The following is a 17,179-nucleotide window of genomic DNA, read 5'->3' as shown; positions in this document are numbered from 1 at the left end:
TCCTCTCAGAGAGCGTTTTTTATTACAAACCTGGAAAGCTATTATCCACCTTCTCCAAGATGTCCCCAGATGTTTCACTTCTCCAACCCATTGAAGCTCAAGTTCCATTTTTTATTTTTAATTTTCATGTTACTGGACACTTTATTTTTTTAATGTTTATTTATTTATCTTGAGAGGGAGAGTGCACAAGCAGGGGAGGGGCAGAAAGAAAGAGGGAGAGAGAGAATTTCAAGTAGGCTCAATGCTGCCAAGGCAGAGCCCATCATGGGGCCTGAACTCATGAACTGGGAGATCATGACCTGAGCTGAAACCAAGAGTCTGACACTTAACTGATTGAGCTACCCAGGCACCCGTGGACATTTTATTTTTAATTTTCATGTTTTAGGCTGTAAGATGCAATCCTAATGTCCTGGCAAAGTGAGCTATGAGGGCTATCTTGGGTCTCCCCATGTCTCCTCTGGCCTTGGCCCTACTCCTCCTGCCACATCACACATCACTGCACACAACATCCAGTCACTGCCTTTCTCCACAAAGGCAGAAAAGCAGAATGGAGGGCTCTCAGGACAAATGCCCTCATATTTTGGGGACAGTAATAAAGTCACATCTTTGTCCAGAGAGCTCTCCCAATTCTTCAGACACCTTTGACCCTCATTTTCACAGGCCTTCCTTTCTCTGCCCTCACTCTGAAGGCCCACCTCTACCCTGGTTTTCTTTCTGATTCAAGGAGGAAAGAAGTCAAATGTATTTAAGGCTCACCAGTGACTGAGGAATTACCTACATTTGACAAGAACACTCACATATGACTGCTTTCCTTTTCTCATCAGGGCATCTTTGGTGATCATTTCCTGACAGAGCAGTGCTGGGAGCTGCCTGGGGAATTTATCTTTCTTGTCTTTGACCTTGTTTTATCACGAGACTGCTAGTGGTCAAATGATAAAGGTAAGCGAACTCCTGAAGCTTCATAAAACGTATTTATAAGAAGTTCTTTCCTGCTTTATTGAAGATTAATTGACCATAAAGTTGTGGATTCATTTCTGGGTTTTCTATTCCGTTCCATAGATCTATGTGTCTATTTTTGTGCCAGTACCATACTGTCTTGATCATTACAGCTTTATAATATAACTTGAAGTCATATAACTTGTAATATAACTTGAACTGTGATGCCTCAGCTTTGCTTTGCTTTTTCAAAGTTGCTTTGGCTATTCAGGGTCTTTTGTAGTTCCATACAAATTTGTACTAACTCTGTGAAAAATGCTGTTGGTATTTTGATAGGGATTGCATTAAATGTGTAGATTGCTTTAGGTAGTATAGACATTTTAACAATGTTCTTTCAATCCATGAACATGGAATGTCTTTCCATTTCTTTGTGTCATCTTCAATTTCTTTGAATGATATTTTACAGTTTTCAGAGTACAGATCTTTCACCTCCTTGGTTGGGTTTATTCCTAGGTATCTTGTGGTTTTTGGTGCAGTTGTAAATGAGATTGATTCCTTAATTTCCCCTTCTGCTGCTTCATTATAAGGAGGCATTTCTAGGCTGTATATCATAGGCTGGCTGCTGGCTGACGCTGCTATAACCACCTTTCTTTCCAGCACATCCACCATCCCAACTAAAACCCTTCAGCATTTAGCATCATGTTTCTCTGCCAGAAGTGCAAGAGAAGATGCTATATGCCTCAGAGTGATATTTTCTAAAAATGTTTGTACCAATGAGTTCCCTGTGTGGAAAAGAATCCTTTAAAAGAGGATTTATTAGGTTTTAGTCTGCTTGCGAAAGTAATGGAAGCTCAACTTTAGAAAAGCCCCAGAAGCATAAGGAAAATAAAAATCATATGCTATTCCACCTCCCAGAGACAACTAATGTTAACATTTTAAGGTATTTCCTTTCAGCTTGAGAGACGAGAAAGAGAGTTACCACAACTGGGATCATGTTAAATTATATATGCATTTTTTTGTATCTTGCTTTTTTTATTTAGCACTACAGAATTCATTTAATATTCAACAAATAGGAAATTGCTAAAATTGCTGAAGGGGTTTCTGTTATCTGCACCTGAACTCTGAATGATCCAGCCTCCTTCTATACTTTATCCTCCAAGAGGACTAAACAAACTCTTTGCACTGCCTCACACACCATACTGTCTCATACTTTTCAAGCTCTGTTCACGGTGTTACTTCCACCTGGGAGGCATTTCCCTCCCTATTTGCCCAGGTTACTTTAGTGAGATGGGAAACTGCACACAATTAAGGAACTGTCAAAGTCCTGTCAAAGAACTAAGGCATGTAAATGTGTCCTTGGGTTTGTAAAGCCAAAAGTTCCTCTGCAACATTTCTCCTAAATCTTTCTCCTATGCCTGATTTACAAAATGTATCACCTCAATCATCAATTCATTACACATCCACAAAATTCTGGCTGATTTCTAGCTAAGTACCATTCATTACTATCTCTTCTTTTTAAAAATTGTTTTTAAATTCCATTTCTATTTGTCCATCTCAAATTCCTACCAGCAAACCAAAAATAAAAGTCTGATAAATACCCACTCCCCCCTACCCCAGGAATCCATTTGCTATGGTATTCATGGAAAGCTTCTATAGCACAAGAGAAATAGAAGTGATTAGAGGCTTTTCGGAAAATACAAAATAAATTCTTTCATTCAATTCCCTGTGACCATGAGCCTGAAGATTTTATTCCTGTGAGGAGCTAGATGTCTCAAGATCATGACATGGTCTCTGTTGTATGTGGAATTAAAATTGATTTTTCACTAAGTAGTAGAACATTAGTGCTACAAGGAATTTTAGCAACCATCTCCCTCCCTCTATGGATGAAGAGACAGAGACTGAGAAGAGAGAAATAGCATACCTATAAAGTTCTGACATATTTATGGCAGAGTTGTGTCCCATAATGCGAATTAAAATATCATTTTCACTATTTTTCAATGCCTTTCTTTTCCAACATTTCCAATACTGATTAACGGTCTGCAAGAGTCAGTTGTTAAATTGTTCATTTTGGAGCAACTGAGAAATGGAGAATTTTACACAATGCAAGTGAAAGTAAAGAACAGAATATTCAAAACAGGAAACCAGATTAATCTTTTCAAATAATCACTCATTCTATACCAGGCTGGGAGGGAGCAGAACCTTGGAGAATTAGTACATGATACAAGACAATTTAATTCAATTGTTTCTTATATTTCTGCTGAGCCCAAATAGTCAGACTTTGTGGTGACTGCTTAGATTCAAAGCTATCCTTCGTATGCACTAAAACATGAGTCTATGACTTCTCTCATTTCAAGTGTATTTTGGGCTTTCCACAAGGGTTTCCAAATATGTATTATTTCTCAACTGAGTTAACATAGCCATCAGTATGTGAGGCCTCTTGCTTAACCAAGTATAAAGTAAATCTCTTTCAAGCAGACCTGTTTTATCACTATTCCCATTGCCTTATTTTGGAGCTCCTAACTACCTAGATATCATGACAAGGTCTATAATAATTTGTGAACCTCCACAAATTAAGAAACTGGAAAATAACTAGGGAAAATATTGGCACTGTCCCAGATGCTCACGTGCAATCTCATACATATTGGTCCCTTAGAGGGTCAAGCCTGAATTGCCATCCCAGTGCTGTTGGGTAGGTCACCATCAGACTCCAATTCAGATAGCAGTTTTTACAGATCTAACTACTGTTGCTCAACTGGGTGTCCATGGAAACTAAAAAATTGGTTTGTTGCCTAGAGAAGTGGAAAGAAAACCAAGTCATTTGGTTTCTATGTGGTTTCTATGAAGCTAAGGAAATTTTTTGGCAAATGATAAAAATAAGGATGGCTAAAGCTACATGATTCCCTTGGTCAATTCTTGATCTTATCAAGAAATATTCCCTATGTTTATTACTCAAAAATATGAAAATATTCTAAATGAAGGCGTACCAGATTCTCAGGTTATTTCATTCTTGGCTGGATTAGAAACAATTCCTTAAAAGAGTGACCAATATATGTAACGAAATCTAATAGGTTAAAAAGTCCTTGGATTCATTACATATGGAAAATGTTTCTCATCCACAAATTCAACATAGTTCCAAGTATGAAAGAAAAAGCTAGTATTTAATAAGGGCGGAGGAGGCTGAAACACCTATTCATTAATCCTATGGAAATATTTGTCACTCATATGTGGTTTAGGGAATTGGGTAAAAATAGCAACTTCTTAAGAATTTTTTCATCTGGGCATAGACTTTTATCTGAGCAAGAAAATATGACATAATAGTAGACAGGGGACTTGTACAATGAAATCCCTGATAAACAGGGATGCAGAGGTGACAACTTGGCACATGTTGGCATGATTTGACATCATCTGTTGGCTTGCCATCAGATCGAAAACAACTCCTGGCAGATACCCTGTCTCAATGAATACACAAAATCAGCCAGGCCAAGAAAGGTGGTATACATGTGCTATAACCAAGAGTTGGCCTGACCTTAGGTTTTCAGAACTTAGGATAATTAATGCTGCTTTTTAGCTTGTCTTAGAATACTTAGAAGAAATACCTATAAAAATTCAAATTCAGATAGGAAAAATAGAAATTGGTTTTATCCATGAGTCATAAGCTAAAATGTCTACAGGGCCAAGTAAGGAATGAAAATCAATATATGGAACTGACTAGAAGCAAAACAATAGCGCTAGTGTGATAATAAACATCATTGACACACAGGCTCAGGGTCACAGAATAGCAAGAAGTAATGATGACAACTGTAGCCAAGTATGGAACACATTTATTCTCAAAAGGGGGCAGTCACTGTTCCAGTGTAGATATTTGATGCCATGTCTTCACCTATTGCAAAAGAGGCTAAGTTTTGCTTGTCTGCATCTTGCTGGAGTCCCTACAATGATCTATTAATTTAAGAAAAGAATAGTAAAAGCATGGGGATACAACCAACTATAACAAATTCATAAATCATTAGAATTGCTGTGTAATTTTGTACAAATCACAAATTTGTATAAAAAAATGTATTTTTGTATAAACTTGACACACTGCTAAAAGTACATATGTACATGTGTGTGTGTGTCACACACACACACACACACACACACACACACACACACAGGTACATGGCCTAGAGATAAAGGAAAGCTGACTTGCTTAAAATAACAAAAACTGAAACATGGGCTCTGAGTCCAATGTGGATAAGGAAGATGTTCTCTGGCTCACTTTCTTCCTTTGGGCTCCTGGGCCATCTCCTATTTGTGTTTTGAGTTTAAGTCATCAAGAGGTTACAGTAAAGGAACACCTGGGGTGATTGCTTACTTCTCCTCTGCCTATAGAAGAGTTATTCATTATAAGTCATCCCATGTCACTAATTTTAATTTCCAATCCAAGATCTGCTCAGTACCTTTGAAACAAAGTCCCATTTTTTTTTTTTTTTTTTTGGTTCAGGTGTCAGTGAGCTTCCCGTATGTAGTCCACTGCACACACACCCTCAGTTTTCATCTTACCCTCCTCTTTACAATTCCCATAGCCTACTGCCACATTGCTCTCTTCTACCTTAGTATAATACTTTTACTCTGTTCTCCGTCAAACACCTAAGATCCACTTAAAATCTTACCGTATGTAAGACCAATGCAAGGTGATGTCTCTCTCCTCTAAGTTTTACATGGAATCTCAGGCGCCTGGGTGGCTCAGTCAGTTACGTGTCTGACTTCGGCTCAAGTCATGATCTTGCGGTTTGTGGGTTTGGGTCCCGCATTGGGCTCTGTGCTGACAGCTCAGAGCCTGGAACCTGCTTCAGATTCTGTGTCTCCCTCGCTCTGCCTTCCCATGCTCATGCTCTGTCTGTCTCTCAATATAAATAAACATTAAAATAAATACATAAATAAATACATTTTACATGGAATCATAATAACAATGATGGTGGTCCCAGCTGGAATCTGTGCTAAATGCTCTATCTGCCTTATCTTATTTACTCTTAGCTCCTGATTCTCTATGAAACAAATACTATTATTCATCTTCATTTTACAGGTGAATCATAAGTGAGGATTCTGGGACCCAGAGATATATAAACCAGAGATCTTTTTACTGATAGAAAAATAACAGGGAGGGATCTCATTGGACAACTTGGATTATTTGCTCATCCCTGAACCAATTATTGTGGCCAGGCCTTGAGACACATATTGATGCTATAGGAGTAGATGAACCAAACTCCAAATCATACTGACTGACGTCAGAGAGGAGAGAAGGTTCCCAAAGGAAATCTGGGGTCACCTAATGTGAGAAAGAATGCTGGGAAGGCAAAAACAAAATATCCACTGTCCTTACTTACCTGGAGAACTGTTAGCTCTCTCTAGCTTCTGCTGCAAGATTACCCCACCCCCCAGCTTTCCTTCCTTAAGTAAAATGAAGACTTCTTGTCAAGATGATGCAGGGAGTCCATTCTTTCACACAGCCCCTCTGCTCCAACAACTTAAAAAAAGAAAGATAAAATCAAAAAGGATTTAAAACACAAAGCTCTGAGCAGTGCTGGAGTTAATGGACATATGACAGTTTTAGTATGTAAAGTTAAAGAGCAAGTTGGGCCCTCTCCCCACTTCCATTCTTAATCCTCTATATTATCAGTCCCTCTGACCATATGACCTGTGACCTGTGACAGAAAACTGGGAAAAACTATTAGTGACCAATGACTAGGACTATGCTCTTAACAAGGTGAAAGTCTACAGACCATATACAGCTTCTTGATGAAGTCTCCTGCTGGCTCACTAACTGGATCTGTCATATCTCCAGCATCATCTTTTAGGGCAAGTCCTCCAAATGCCATTATAAATTCTGGTTCTTGATAGAGGTACATGGTGAACAAAATGAAGCCACCACCAAATGTTGAACAGGGAGATGTGAGCACAGTATAGGAAAGGTCTTAATCACATACCTCCAACTGAAAATGAGCCTACATACTGAAATTACAAAATATCTGAGGAAATATAATATTAAGAAACACAAAATAATTAGAACATTAATTTACCCCAGATGAAAATAATTTATGAAATAGTCTGATGCAGACTTTAAATAAATTTATACTGTTCAGCTAAAAGAAAGGGGGAATTATTTTCACTTTAAAAAGAGCAAGAAATGGTGAAACAAAAATAGACAAACAAAATTAGTATTGAACACAGTTTAAGAACTTCAGTGAGATCCCTCTTTATCCCAACTAGAATGACAAAAATTTTAAGAGTCAGATAATAACAAGTATTGCCAATGACATGGAGAAAGTGGAGCCCTCATATACTGCTGGTGGTAATATAAAGTGGTGCAACTCTTCAGAAAATAGTATGCACTTCCTCAAACAATAGAACATAGAGTTATCATTTGACCCAGTAATTGTACTCCTAGGTATATACCCAAGAGAAGTGAAAACATATGTCCACACAGAAATTGTACATGAATGTTTATAGCAACATTATTCGTAGTAGCTACAAAGTGGAAACACTCCAAATGTTCAAGAGTTGATGCATGGATAATTAAAATGTGGAACATACATCCATACAATGGAATATTATTTGACCATAAAAGGGAATGAAGTATTCATGCATGCCACAACATGGGTACATTTGAAAACATTATACTAGATGAAAAAACCTAGTCACAAAAGACCACATATTATATGATTCTGTTCTATGAAAGTCTAGAATAGAGAAGAGAGACAGAAAGTAAATTAGTGTTTGCTTAGGGTAAGTGGAGGAGGGAAGGAGAAGATAAAGGAATAGAGAGATAATAAATAAGGAATACAAGGTTCCTTTTTGAGGTGATAAACATGTTCTAAAATTGACTGTGGTGATGGTTGCGTATGTCTGTAAATATATTATACCGTTGAATTTTACATTTTAAATTCATAACTTTTATGATATATGAATTATATCCTAATAAAGCTGTTTAAAAATGTTTCTAAAAGGTCAACCCCTCTAAAGTGTCTTAGAAATTTTTAATTTGGAATTTCCACTTCATTGAAAAAAATGCTTAAGTGTAATATAAACATTTGTTGGGATTATCTGGATGACCAGCCTATCGCCACCACCAAGTAACATTAGTGCCCATACTCTAGTTTACAATCTCATTCTCACCACATGAAAAGCCAAAAGGCCTCAAGGCAGATAGCACAAATTAGAGGTTCAGAGTCATTTAAGTACAGAAAAGTGGTGGGAAAACCCAGCCATCACACAATGTATGGTAATAAAGGGAAACCAGACTCTAAGAACCCACCCACAGCAGCCAGGACCACATTTACCGCCTTGTATGGTATTAGCAGTGGAAGTAATAGCAAACCTACTGCAAAGGATTTGTTATAAAACAACTCTAGTAGAGTTTTCAATATTGTTTGGGGGTGCATTCAAATGATTGGGTCAATCTTAAAAACAAGATCATTAAGAGGAAAATTAATGATACCGGTAATGATAATGATTCAAACTTTGGTCACAGTGCTCAAAATCAAAAGAATCAAGTTAGGGGTGCCTGGGTGGCTCAGTCACTTAAGCATCTGACTCTTAGTTTCAGCTTAGGTCATGATCTCATGGTTCATGAATTCAAACGCTGAGTCAGGCTCTGCGCTGACAGCACAGAGCCTGCTTGGGATTCTCTGTCTCCCTCTCTCTTAGCCTCTCCCCTCTTCAAAAATAAAGAAATAAACACTTTTTTAAATTAAAAAAAATAATAGTTGACCTCAGCATTAGAAGTCCCTGTAAATTATTTTCCTCTAAAAAAGTTCTGTACATTTCAGAGTGCACTTGTTGTAAGGATTTGATGAGGCAGTTTATAAAGTGCTCAGGCAAGAAATGCAGATTTTAGACTCAGGCCAATAACTCATGACCAAAATGCTCATAGTCTGAAACCATGACAAAGCTATAGACTTCAGAGAAAGCAGAATATAGTCTCAATTAACTAGACTGTTGGAGGCTGATGTTTTGAATAACCAGACATTTATTTTTCAGTTTCAAGCCTCCTTGAAAATATCTGTTAAGGTGTTATTGGGATACTTTTCTCATTATAGAAGATAATTTCACCTTTATTTTTTGACCTAGAAACTGCCAGTGCCTCAGTTTTATCTTTCAATAATAAATTCATACTTATAGATCCATAATTAAAGAAAACAAGAAAGAAATTAGTCTTTGAAAAAAATACAGGGTATAAGGGTTTTCTTTATGCAACTTCCTTTTTTTTTTTTAACCAGTGGAGTGTATAACATGAGATTTCTCACGTTGGAGTCCAGTTAATTTCAGTTTTATTGTGCATATATGGCCACTTTGATGTAGGATTGATAGGCCTAACTGCGGTGGAGGGGAGGGAGGGAAAGGAGGTGAGTCATTTGTCCCTATGTGCAAAGCAGTGGGGAAAGTTTATATTCCATTTTATACCCTCAAAATTGAATGACTGCTATGGAGGAACCTGGGGGAGGGATAAAGAGAGACATAAAGAAATGAGTGAGATACTATCACCAACTTCTTAGAAGTTTATGGCCAAAAGAGAAATCGAAACTTTGTAATCCTGTTGCTTCAGTGGACCTGAACATACAGTCACAGTGATTAACCCTGAGGCTGAGAGATTCCGGATTCCAACATCATCCACAGTGGTGGTGACAGCTCTGTCTACTAGAAAGTAACCCTGTCAACCCATCTAATTAATGGACTGATGTCAAGACAGGGCCAGTTCCTGAGGGAGTGCCACAGGCTCTGCGCAGAGCCCTGTCCTGCTACCACTTTTTTGAAAACTGAAAATAAAAAGATATTTTGCAAATTTATCAGATTTGCAGTTAAAACAAAACAGAAAGGATAGCAAACACAGGATGAGACTCAGGAGCCAAACAGCTGAAACATTTGGCTGAATTTAACAAGATGATTACAAAGGGGAAAATCTAAGTTCCTGCACTCTGACCCATTAAAAAAAAACAAAAAACAAAAACCACTGTGCACAAATACAGGATGGGAGAGGCATGGAACAGTGATGTGTGTGTGTGTGTGTGTGTGTGTGTGTGTGTGCGCGCGCGTGTGTGTGTGTGCGTGTTAAAGAGTCAAACTGGCTTGAACTGACAACCATACAAAGAAGACGTACAAATGATTAATAAATAAACAAAAATGTTTATCCTCATTATTAAAGAAATTAAAATTAAAACAGTAATCCCTCAATCTACCAAATGAGTAAAGACGACAAAGAAAGAATGATAGTCCTCACTGCTGAAAAAGATTTGAAAAAGTAGACATTCTCATATACTTCATGTCAGAGTATGACCTGATAAGTCCTTCTGCAACAATTTGGCAATATATATCTAAAATCATAATACTGTGCAAACCTTTTATCCTAATAATTACAGTTCCAGGAATTTTCTTAAATAATTAAGGATACACTGGTGATTAGCTACTAGAATATTAATCACAGTATTTTTTTTAATGTTTGTTTTTGAAGGAGAGACAGAGAGTGAGTGGGGAGAGGTACAGAGAGAGAGGGAGACAGAATCTGAAGCCGGCTGCAGGCTCCAGGCTCTGAGCTGGGCCCGAACCCATGAGCCATGAGATCATGACCTGAGCCAAAGTCAGACATTTAACTGACTGAGCCACCAGGAGCTCCTAATCATAGTATTTATTTTTTCCAGCTTTATTGACATATTATTGACATATAACATGTAAGTTTAATATATGCAACACACACACATATATAGATACACATATGTGTTATATACATTGTGAAATGATTACCTCAATAAGATTAGTTAACACATCCTCACCTCATATAATTGCCTTTATTTTTTTAGTGATAACATTTAAGATTTACTCTCTTAACAACTTTCAAGTATATAATAGAGTATCGTTAACTACAGTCACCATGATGTACATAAGATCCCCAGAACATATTCATCTTAAAACTGGAAGTTGGGGAGTTCCTGGGTGGCTCAGTCAGCTAAGTGCCTGACTCTTGAGTAAGGCTCAGGTCATGATCTCACGTGTTGAGATCAAGCCCCACCTCTGGCTCCATACTGGGTGTAAAACCTGCTTAAGATTCTCTCTCTCTCCCTCTCTCTCTCTCTCTCTGCCCCTTCCCCACTCATGCTCATTCTCTCTCTCTCTCTTTCTCTCTCTCAAATAAATAAATAAATAAATAAATAAATAAATAAATAAATAGATGCAATTAAAAATAAATTAAAAACTGGAAGTTTGTATCCCTTAACCAACATTTCCCCATTTCTCCCAACCCCTAGCCCTTGGCAACCACCATTCTACTCTATATTTCTATAAGTTTGGCCTTTTTAGATTCCACATAATCTAAATACATACATACTGTATTGTAAACATACAGTACTGACTTATTTTTAGCATAATGTCTTCAACATCTATCCATGTTGTCACAAAAGGCAGGATTTCTTTCTTTTTATGGCCGAATAATATTCCTATGTATATGTATATGTATATGTATATGTATATGTATATGTATATGTATATACACCACATTTTCTTTATCCGTTCACTTATTGGTGGTCACAGGTTGTTTCCATATCTTTGCTATTGTGAATAACGCTGCAGTGAACATGAGCGTACATATTCCTCTTCAAGATCCTGTTTTCATGTCCTTGTATATATACCCAGAAGGGAGACTGTATATACACTGGATCATATGGTATATGTATTTTTAATTTTTGAGGCATCTCCATACTGTTTTCCATAGTAGATGCACCAATTTACATTCCACCAGCAGTGCACAAGTGTTTCATTTTCTCCACATCCTCACCACTTAGCTCATCTTTTTAATAATATATATCCTAACAGATATGAGGTGATATTTCATTGTGGTATTGATTTGCATCTCTCTGATGGCTAGTGATGTCGAGCCTGTACCTGTTGGCCATTGGATATCTTCTTTGGAAAATATCTATTCATATCCTCTGCCCATCTTTAATAGGATTATTTGAGTTCTTCTGTTATTGAATTGCCTGAGTTCCTTACGTATTTTAGATGTTAATTCTTTATCAGATAGATGGCTTGCAAATATCTTCTCTCATTCCATAGGTTGCCTTGTCATTTTATTGATTGTTTCTTTTGCTGTGCAGAAGCTTTTTAGTTTGATACAGTACCACTTTTTTTAATTTTTGCTTTTGTTGCTTTAACATTTGGTGTCATTTTCAAAAATTTATAGCAAAGATCAATGTCAAGGAGGTTTTCCCCTATGTTTTCCTCTAGGAATTTTACAGTTTCAGGTCTTATATTTAAGTCTTTAATCCATGTCCAGTTAATTTTTGTAAGTATGTAATATAGAGGTCCAATTCCATTCTTTTGCTTGGGAATATCCAGCTTCCTAGCATCATTTATTGAAGAGACTATCACAACATTGTTAATAGTGGCAACATATAGCAGACACATATACACTTGTACACACATAAATGTCCCAAGTTAGGAATGAATTTACACATTGTGGTTTTTTACATATGCAGCAATTTCAAACGGATTTGTAGAAATAAGTATATTGAAATTGGTGAAATGCAAATAAGATCTATAATCTAGTTAGTGGTATACTAATATCGATTTTCTGATTTGAATAATGTATTATTGTTAGGTAAGATGTTACCATTGGGAGAAGTAAACTAAAGGGTATACAGGACCTCTCTATAATATTTTTACAACTTCTTGTGAGTCTATAATAATTCCAAAATAAAAAATAGAAAAAAAAAACTTTTTAAAAAAGAAAGCTGGGGCACCTGGGTGACACAGTCAGTTGAGCATCCGACTCTTGGTTTTGGCTTAGGTCATGATCTTACAGTTCATGAGTTCGAACCCCACATTGAGCTCTGGGCTGCTGGCATGGAGACTGCTTGGGATTCTGTCTCTCCTTTTCTCTGTCCCTCCCCTGCTTGTGCTCTCTCTGTCTCTCTCTCTCTCAAAAATAATAAATAAACTTAAAAAAATGTAAAAATAATTAAAAAAAAGAAAGCTGTTCACAATGTATCTTTGAAAAAAAGCAATAAATCAGAAGGTTTAATTCTTTTTTTGTAAAATATACATGAAATTCATATAATTATGATGATGATAATAGAGTACCATTTTCTGAAGTCATGTTTTGTGGTTTACAAACAGTATCTCATTTAAATCTCAAAACTAATAAGGTAAATGTTATTATTTCACTTTCCCAGTGAGGAATGCTGTTAGGAGAGATTACACAATTTTTCAAATGTTAAACAGCTAGCCAGTATTTCAGAATCCAGTGACTATCTTCCAAAGAACTTACTACATGATTTTTTTTTTTTTACAGTCTAGAAAGGTACATACCAAAATTTTTACCATAGTTGTCTCTACAGTGAATATTGGAAGCATTATTTTTCTTTTTTCTTATCAGATGTGTGTCATTTGTGTAACTAAAAATAATACTTATTTTAAGAGACTTTAGTATTTTAGTTGAAAGCAAGGTCAGTATGAGTCCATAGGCTGAAACAAGTGTCAAAAAAACCTAAGTTTGGCTACGTTAACAGAAAAATAGTATGTAAAATAAGGAGGCCATTGTAGTATTCAACAATGCAGAGATAAGATGTGATCTGGCATGTAGAACCTTATTTTGATAAGGACATTGACATAGAGACTGGAAGTTATTTACAGAAAAGCAATCAGAATGGTGAAAGAATCCAAAATCACATCATAATACAGATGGTGGTGAGAATTGAGGACATCTAGTTTAGAAAGAAACAGACTCAGAGACAACATTATAGCTGTCTTAAAATTTTGAAAGGGTCCACACTTATAATAATAATTGTAAACAGCTACCATTTATTGAGTGTTCACCATATACTGAGTACATACAATCCTCACCACAAACCTATGGGGTATCTAGGAAGGTATTAATATTATCCTCTTTTTACAGATGAGGAAACTGAAGCTCAGAGAGTTTGGATAATCTGCCCAAAGTCACACATGCATCAGTGATAAAGCCAACATTCAAGCCTGGATCCTTTCTGAGCTGTTAACCATCTCATAGGGCTATCTCACATCCCAACAAAGGAAAAGGGACTGGGCTCGTTGTGTGACTTCTCATGAGTATAATTAGGAACACAGAAGAGAGATTCAGGGACACAAATATCAGCTCAACACTGGAAAGATTCATCTCAGAAAAATCAAAGCTGTCCAACTGTGGGATGGATTGCCTTGGAAGATAATGAATGCCCCTCTATACATTTAATATAGGTTCAGTGACATTCAACAGTGATGTCAGAAGGATCTCAAACTTCAGTGTGTATCAGAATCACCTGGGAGAGCTTTATCAAACACAGATTGCCCTGCTCCACCTCCAGAGATACTGATTTAGGTGTCCTGAGATGGTTAGATTCGTGAATTTACAGTTCTATCAGGCTCCCAGTCAATGCCAGTGCTGTTTGTCCATGATCACATACTGAGATCCCTTCAAACCCTAAATGTCTATTACTTTTTAAAAATCATACTCCATAGACTGGACAAATTTTGTGTCCTTCACAACCTCTCTCACAGAATGGCAGCCATAATGCCCCTAAACCATACAACAAGGTTTGTTTCTTTGTTTTTTCCTATTCAAGTTACCAGTCAGTAGAATGTCCTACATCTTTTAAAATAGACTTTTATGCTATTGTTTTTTATTAATTCCCAGAGTTTGCTAATATACTAGAGACAGGTCTTTTGGGGTTTTGTTGTTGTTGTTGTTGTTGTTGTTTAGAAACTCACCTATATTTCTGATGGAGAGAGGATGAATACAAGCAAACTTCATTAAATTGTGAGACAAGAGTCTGATAAATCTTAGCATGTTCAGACTATCCAAGAGGAAATGTACTTTTCTAATATGATTCACTCTTCAGCTGTCTAGCTCAATTTGGAATGGGAAGTGGAAATGCTATTGCTTGCCAAGAAATAAGGACGATGGCCATATGTTATAAACTATGCTTTGTTATTTTCAATATTGGCAAACTTAGCATTAAGTAGTGTTAATTTTTCAGAACTTCTGAACTCTGTTCATGTTTACCTTAAGGGCAGCTTCCCCCCCCCCCCACTTTCTGATGAAGTTAAAATCGCCAAGTGTTTTTAAAGTGGCCAAAACACTCCAAAGTCAAATATTAAGAAAAAAGAATAGCTTTCTGTGGACTGCCCCACTGGCCCTCTGCTTTCTGGAAGGCAGCTGATACAAGGCCCACAGCTGCTTGACACCTAGCATTGTCCCCAGCCAACCTGAACAGCCAGCATCTCCATATAAGAAGCACAAGTGGCTTTGAAGGTGATAAGATAGAGTTTCACTGCTGTATTTTATGACATAATTCAGTCGGTGTTTCTTTACAGAGTGCCACTGGCTGCCTAACTTTAAACAGTCATAAACATTTGATTGTAGAGTAATTTAATTTAATGATTTATTTGATCTTCAAATCACAAGAGGCTGTTCTCAAAACACTTTGTTGCCATGCTGATCCTCTCTTAACCTACAGGATTAATAATTGATGTTGAAATACAGTTGGAAAAAAAATTGACAATGAACTTCTTTCTAAAGGAAACAACACCTGGATGAAATAGAAGATTTATACAATGACTCCCCTAGATAACAAATACCTCTATGTGAACAAACTTTTAAAATCACAGGCATTTTGGATTGAAATCTTTCTACAGTGTCTCACCTGCTTTCTTACCATCTTAAACAAAGTAATAGAACATACTTAAACATCCTCTGGTAAATCAACATAATCCTTATAAACAAGTATAATTCTGTAGTATAACCAAATAGTATTCTCAGAGGGCACGGTCAAGATTTGATCATTGCCTCTAAAATGCCTTCAGAAACGTATACCATGTTAGTCTTTCATTGAATTTTTATAGTATTACACTTTGCTTTTCACTTAAATGTACTGACCACAATTAATTTTTCCTTGCCTTTAAATTTGCTGTTAAATTGGCTGTGCACTAGAAATCGAGGTTACTAAATTTACTGGAAGTGTGTACAATGGGTAAGGGGAGTCTTTGTGAGAATTGTCTGTGGCAGCTACTGTGTATAGAACTTGTGCCATAAATTTTCGCTTCTTAAGGAGTTTATTTTTAATTATTTCTGCTTCTTTTCTATTATCCTATAAATCAGGTTGCCAGATATGTGACCTCCTAGTTAAGAAAAATCTAACTGTGGTCAAGCGATGATAATGGCTGATATTTGTTCTCTCACCATGCTACTCCAGTGAGGCCAACTCTTTGTATTCAAATCCACATCTTAGAATGCAGTACCCACAATGGCAAGTGGAATTGAAATTACTTTTCTTTGTAAAACCTCCCATTCCCCTGTCCCTTTATCCTTTAGACCTCAGAAATGAAACCAAAGTAAGAGAAAAAGACATGACTTCAAGGAGGCATTTTACAACTCAGCCCTTAATTCCTCCTGAACCGAAGAAAGTCCCTGAATTGTAGTTTTTCATCTTTCCTAATCTCATAGATTAAGGAAGGAATGGGAATAGGAAAACAAGGAAAAGCATACCATTTTATTTTACCTCCTAAAATCGTGATTCTTTGAGATTCTTTTCAAGTACATATTCTGAGTGCTACTGTGAGAAATGGCTTTCATCAAGTTAGAAAAAAAAAGTTCTAAATCTGGCCTTCAAAGGCCTTTACGATATGTCTCAACCTACCTTTCTAAGCCCATCTTCCACTGCTCTACTTCCGCTAGACCAAATCCTCCATAGATCCCACATATCTTTTGCTTCTCTGCTTTTGGAGCACTTATCAGGTGCTAATATGTGCTCCTCAAAGGGGCAAAAAATAAGGTGGGTGTTACATGGTCAAATAAATTTGGGAAATGTTGGATTAACCACTATAAAGACACGTTTCTTTACTAGAGTACTTCTCAGAATCTTTTAAAATCCTAATGTTCATTTAAATCTCCAAAAAGGTATTATGGTATAGAAAAAGAGTAACTACTCATCTCAGTTTGCCTGGGACAGTCTCAGTGGACACCTGTTTTTCTGGCGTAATTAACAGTATCTCTTCAGCTTTTAAAGTGCTTCATGTTGTACAACATGGTTTTCCTACATATAGTGCTTGCTAAATTAATCTGACCACCATACCCATTTCTCATAGAATATCTAAGTATCCTGTATAACAGTTTGGAAAATATAACTTTTGCTAGCCATCAACATCAACCTAAATCTCAAATCCTATCCCAAATAATTGACTCTGTGGTGAACTTTCTCCT

The 17,179-nt window shown here is 36.7% G+C and overlaps 1 long non-coding RNA gene across 3 annotated transcripts in view; it reads left to right on the top strand.

Moving 5' to 3' along the window:
- Positions 1 to 17,179, top strand: part of LOC123606427 — a 163,797-nt gene that overhangs the window by 63,719 nt on the left and 82,899 nt on the right. For 2 of the 3 annotated variants that reach the window (XR_006716276.1, XR_006716278.1), the window contains exon 3: positions 825 to 939. This is a non-coding gene — a long non-coding RNA (uncharacterized LOC123606427). Of the gene's footprint in view, positions 1 to 824; positions 940 to 13,858; positions 16,672 to 17,179 lie in introns of those variants that run through there. The other variant, XR_006716277.1, reaches the window with a different exon arrangement.

Source organism: Leopardus geoffroyi, chromosome A2 (assembly GCF_018350155.1).
Source record: "Leopardus geoffroyi isolate Oge1 chromosome A2, O.geoffroyi_Oge1_pat1.0, whole genome shotgun sequence".
Classification (NCBI taxonomy): domain Eukaryota; kingdom Metazoa; phylum Chordata; class Mammalia; order Carnivora; family Felidae; genus Leopardus; species Leopardus geoffroyi.
Note: the sequence above shows the minus strand (reverse complement) of the source record. Positions and strands in the feature narration are given on the sequence as shown.